This window comes from Aulostomus chinensis, chromosome 21 (genome assembly GCF_037954235.1).
Source record: "Aulostomus chinensis isolate RoL2024-O1b breed Wild chromosome 21, RoL_Achi_v1.0, whole genome shotgun sequence".
NCBI lineage: Eukaryota > Metazoa > Chordata > Actinopteri > Syngnathiformes > Aulostomidae > Aulostomus > Aulostomus chinensis.
This window is the reverse complement of record NC_141340.1, coordinates 19593802-19599801: the sequence shown is the minus strand read 5'-3', so window position 1 is coordinate 19599801 and position 6000 is coordinate 19593802. Positions and strand designations below refer to the sequence as shown.

Here is a 6000-nt window from a genome sequence, read left to right as displayed (position 1 = left end):
CACATGGCTGCAATTTGTCCGAAATGCGCACAAGAAAGTTTTCAAATGACTCACCTCTGAATTTATCTTCCCGTCAATGAGAGGAAGGCACTGCCTCTGTTTTGTCGGTGGTGGGGAGTAGTAAAGGGGCGCCTGTGGTTTCATGAAGCTGAGGTGTCCAGGAGCTGCAGCTTCATGACGGTCACTTCCAGTGTTAGAGCCATTTTTTATGTTTTGATGGAAAATGTATATTTATATAATTAGATTTTATATTTAGAATTAATACTTTTACAGAATTTAAGTTAATGTAGGAATATAAAAATTATTATATGCATTTTTAGTGATAATAGGAATTTATTTTAGAAATATAGCGTTTTACCTAGATACTAGTTACTGTGGTGCACTTTGATTGGCTGTTGGTTTAATATAAAACCGTCAGGACGCATGAAGATTCAGGAACAGAAGCCGCGAGCCATAGGAGCATCACAGTCTTTTGACCGGCACATTTCGTCACGTTACAGAGACAATTATTTAGAAGTTAGGGATTCATTTTTTGTTTTGTTTGGTTTTAAGTTTCAGTAAAGAAAGACATCAAACTCAAGATTTGGATTCAAGACTTTTTATTTCTGTGGTGTGTCGCGTCCGAAAGTACTTTGAGGTTCAAGGTGAGTGAGTCACCTGCACTCACATCCAGGTTTCATTCAGGCTGAGTACCGCCAGTCTTTATTTACCCTTTGAGGAGGGTCAGGCTGGGATGGCCCACCAGCTGTCAGCTGCCCATGTGGAGGCTCGATCCTACTTTAAGGTTTCAGTGCCTCTGAGGTTTTTAACAGAATTACAGCTGTAAGTCTGGTTTGTTATCACTACTGTGGATGTCCTGCCTCTGATTGGGTTAAAGCCCAAACATAGTTCAGGATAATGGGGGAGCACCTGGGGTGGCCACTCAGATTCAGGTGATGGCTGGTGCCACCTGGGGCCACTCTCTGGCCACAACCCTGGTGAGATCAGACATGACGTTTAGGGGACTATAGGCAGCACTGTGGCATTTGATTCTGAGGTTTATAAATGACTGGCATATCTATTCCCTGTTTAAGCTCATATTTTGGAAATAGATTGTGATCAAAGGATGGACTCGATTTCAAAAATACATAATTGATCTCCTGCAATTGTTCAGTGTTGTTTATTCCTCGTCTGGGTGTGAGATCATCGTGTCCCTGTTTATTTGACCAGTTTCAGATTCATCTGTCTTTCTTTGCCGCTCAGCTACTTTGCGTGTTCCGTTGTGTGTGTTCTTGTTTCTGGTTGAGTCAGTATAAACCCTGAGCTTGACTGAGTAAACTTTGCTGACTTCACTACAAGTTTGCCAGGTTTTCCATCCAGAGGTGAGTTTCATGTGTGTTTCCAATCTGGGTTGTACTTTTGTGTGATGAGAAGCAAAGAAAAGCTTTGTCAACAGAGCAGAGATACGATAATGTGCTATGAAGCAGAATCTCTGTTTTAAACCAGTGGATTGAGAGATATTTTATTCTCATATGTCATATTATTATGACGCCAAGAAAGTTAAGTGCAGTTAAAGTGAGACAACAAATTATGCGTAAATATTTGTTTCACTGTAATATTCGGAGTCAAGACCGCTGTCGGTGGAAAAGTGCACATTGAACACAGGTTTTTGGTTGCACGAACACACCTGACCCCTCTTTGGCTCATGAGCAGGTCAGCCTCCTGTATGATGCAGAAATAGTCCATTTTCTTGACCTCGTATCTTGGCTCCATTTGAATCACCCTGGTGGTGGTAGTAGTTCGTGTAGTTGTACACACCAGGCATTTTGTGGTGGTAGGAGTACTGCCATGATAAATGTACCCTTAATAAACAGGGATTAGTGTTGTAATCCCTTTCGGTGGTCATCTAAATGTGTAAAATATATATGTACATGTAAAATATTTGATTCTCATGGAACATTTTCTCCTTTTAAGTAAAAAAAAACCTATTTCAAGTGATCTCATTTTTGCTGTAGTTTCATTTAGTTTTAAAAGGGCTGAGCAATGTTGATACAAAGGCCAACAGTCACATCTCATCCTCATCACTTACAGATGGATTGCTGCATGAGCAAAGTGTGTGAATCAGGACCAGTAACAACACTCAAGACCACCACACTCCACATCGTCTGAGTCAGTCCTACATTAACACAACACATTGTAATGAGGACTGACAATGAGGATGTGGACTTTATGATTGGAAGAGTTCCCTGCAGTTTATTGTTACAGTCCAACTAGTTGAAAATTAAAGTGATTAACATTTTTGATGAACACAGCACAAGTCAATATTATTAAAAAAATATTGGAGGATCTGCTCTGTAACTCTATAAGGTGATAATGAGAATTTTATTGATAGATATTCCTGAATTAGTCCCACGACGGGGACATTCACAATGTTGGAGCAGCAAAGTGAATAGATTAACAATATAGATATAAACAATATAAGTAATGGGGGCACGGTGGTGCAGTGGTCAGCACTGTCGCCTCACAGCAAGAAGGTTCCAGGTTTGAGTCCCGGCTCCAGCACGGGATCTTTCTGTGAGGAGTCTGCATGTTCTGTCAGGGGTTGAGGTGAGGGGAAGTAGAACCAAATGCAGATGAGGGGAAGGAGGGTGCACAAAAGAGGTCTATTGAAGAGACTGGAGGCTTGAGACCGTGGGGAACCTGAGACTGGAGGCTCGTGACTGTGACAACGACACTTGATGTAGACTTTGTAGTGAGAATGACCTCACGACACAACAATGACCCGACAAGGACAAGGGGGGAAACACAGAGGTTAAATACAGGAGGGAAAACGAGACACAGGTGGTGCAATCATCCAGGTGAGACACATGAGGGAGGTCAGGAAGACAGGACAGGACTACAAAGTAAGTGTAAGTAAGTAAGGTGGGCCGGGGGCTGCATAGACCACGGGAAGTCAGAGGGGCGGCCCAGGGGCCGTGGAGAGACAGGAGCAAGAGAGACGTCCACCTGGACCCTCAGAGCAGGAGTGGCACCCACCAGGACCCTTTGTGGCAGAGCAGGACTAGTGCTGACCAGGATCCTCGGCACCGGGCTGGTGCCAGGGGCCCACGGTGAGTGACGGCCTGACCAGAAGTGTCCTCAGGCTTGTGGAAAGTGTTGAAGTACGGCAACTTCACCGGGTCCGTTGATGAGAAGAGATCAACCGGAGTCGTCTGCTTTAGACAAATCAACACTTTATTTCACATCACAAAGCACACACAGATATATCTGGAGACCCCACTACATGCACCTTGAGAGTGCAGCAGAGAGTCTGAAAAAGATATTAACAGACAGTGAATATATGCTTGAAGCCACACCTTTTTTGCATACGTAATTTTACACTCATGCATATCACACTTCTTGATTAGTACTCCTGCCTCCTGCACAGTCAGGTCGTCTTGTCCTGTTGTTTTCGTCATTCAGCCTTGACAGTTCGGGCACAACTAGCAGCCTGCACAACTTAACATAAACAATCACATCATGTACTTATACACAATCAACTCCTGATATGGTGGTGACATATGAACAGAACATGATCAAAAGCTCATTTTCTCACAAAAGCCAGGGGCTGCTCAGGCTGCCGTGGATCCTGCAGCAGAGCCCTGCTGTAGTTTGAGGCCCTGTTGCTGTAGTTACAGGCCCTGTCGCTGTAGTTACAGGCCCTGTCGCTGAAGTTACAGGCCCTGTCGCTGTAGTTACAGGCCCTGTTGCTGTCTTCTGAGTACTGAGCCCAGGCAAAGCCATGAGGACGGTCTCCGCCTCCATGCCCTTGCTCCGTTTGTTGTGCCTCACAGGACAGAGGAGGTTGCCGATGATGGTGATGGTGTCTCAGTAACGAGCAGGTGGACATTGAAGTCCATATTTACCACTGTTCAAGAGTCAGCTGGTTCACGCTGAACAGGGGGTGCCTGCCATGAGGTTGTGGCTGTTGGGCACATTGTCTCTGATGATAAGGTCGTCCCTCATGTTGACTCTTGCACAGTGGTAAGTATGTGCGTCACAATGCCCTCAGCTCATTTGCTTCAAAACAGAAAACGACCTCCCTTTGCCCTGGCGGCGAAGGACCGATAGGAGCGCAGCTATTAAGACTTCACTCTGGGGTCGTCAGCCTGCTGACCTTTGACCAATCACTGTACTGAGAACTTTTCTGTGGAACTTCCTGATCGTTCTCTCACCTCTGCAGGCAGCACAGCGGGGGCCAGTCGTTCGGCGGGGCAACTGCCATCTCCTGGAAGAAAAGGTGTCGTTGGAGACAAAGACATTCCTAGGAAAGTGCCGGTCAGGTTGTTGGGTGATGAACTCAAAGAGTGAATACTGAGTGTTTGCAGGAAGACAGGGAGGAAGGAAGACAAGGTGTGGAGCACCTTCACGGAGCCAAAGGGCTGCACAAGCGTCAAACCTGCTTGACAGCCACTAGCTGTCAGTGCTGTCAAAGATCAGACTGAAACTGTCACACACTGTAAGGAAGTAGCTGTCAGCTCGGTTGGTGGTCATCATTTCTTGTTTTGCTCAGTCACTGCAGTTAGTTGTGAGTGTTGGCATGAAGGAATTCAGAGCCGTCTCTCGCACTGTTGCCAAAACATCACGCTTCTCAACTCTATTCTACAGCAGCTCACCGTTCAAAGACAAGTCTGAGGCTGCATTTGATTCTACTAAGACGATTCCAACTGCAAACAACACTCGCTGGAACAGCATTTTCAAACAAGTGCAGGCCCTCACAGCCCTGGACCATAAAGCTCTGACTGAAATGTGCAGCAAAGACTATGAAGAAGTGGTGTTCAGCATTTGAGAGTGGAACCAGCTTCAGGAACTGACTTCAATTCTCGCTCCATTCTCGGAGGCAACAGACCTGACAGAGGGACAGAAATCAGTTCCCGTCAGCCTGGTGGTTCCGACTATTCTGGACTTGCATACACATCTTGTGAAGATGGAGGAGACACGACGACAGTGTCGTCCAATAGTAAAGGCCCTTCGTCGGTCTCTGGTGAGAAGGTTCTGTGGAATCTTTGCCAAAACAAACATGACTAAAGACAGTGGGAAACAGGAACCCTTCAGCCACAATGTGCACTTCTTGGCTACAATGCTTGACTCACAGTTTGGATTAAAAAAAATAAAATAAAATAAAATAAATATATATATATAAATATATAAATATATATATATATATATATATATTTTCATATTGTAAAACTCTGTCTTTGTACTTCACATTTAGGGAACATGCTTATTCTAAACAACATGTTGTTAGAGCAGTTCATTATTTGATGCCCTCTGGCACTATCACTGTGTGTCTTTCAATCTAATTCAGTCATTTTCTTTCATTTGCTGGAATTTTTCAGACACTTTGATCTCTGAGGTTGAGAACTTGATGGACAGCGAAGGTGAAGAGTGCGAAGCAACAAATGAAGACTCACCCGGTGATTCACCTCCAGTCAAATGCCTTCTTTCTCGCTACAAGGCTCACAAAAAGCGCAGCTTAGGCCAGGATTCAAGCATCAGAATCCAGATAAGCAAACACTTTGATGCCATACTGGAGGGACAGTGACACTGACATTGCACTTGTCTTCTGGTACAAAAACCGTGACAGATTCCCACAAGTCCACAACTTGGCACTGAAGGAGCTGTCAGTTCCTGCATCCTCTGCACCAGTTGAGAGGGTTTTCAGTAGAGGAGGCATCATAATGAGACCCCACCGTGCACGTTTAGGTCACAGGATGCTGCAGTGTCTCAGGTTTCTGAAATGCAACCAAGCTCTTCTTTAAGTCTTAATTTTCATGGAAAGAAATGGGACTGAGGTCTTCAGCAACAAGCCCTGTATGAGTTGACTCTCATTTTTGAGCTCAGACTTTTAGGGGTGTTTTGTTACCACATTTTGTTCAGGCTTGGCATGACATCATTTTCAGTGAAATTGTTCCTGATGAGTTAATTTTGTAATTTCATGAAGGAAGCAGTTGTTGTGAGGCCACTGGATGTTAGGGCTCT

The 6000-nt window shown here is 44.7% G+C and overlaps 1 long non-coding RNA gene across 2 annotated transcripts; it reads left to right on the top strand.

Moving 5' to 3' along the window:
• Positions 1–469: 469 nt before the first annotated feature.
• LOC147241980 (uncharacterized) lies at positions 470–5786 on the top strand. Of its 2 annotated transcripts, none has more exons than XR_015110934.1 (3): positions 470–644; positions 4202–5002; positions 5358–5786. It is a non-coding gene; the product is annotated as an uncharacterized LOC147241980 (long non-coding RNA). The 2 variants fall into 2 exon arrangements; XR_015110933.1 differs by lacking the exon at positions 470–644 and adding an exon at positions 1264–1361.
• The last annotated feature ends 214 nt before the right edge of the window (positions 5787–6000 follow it).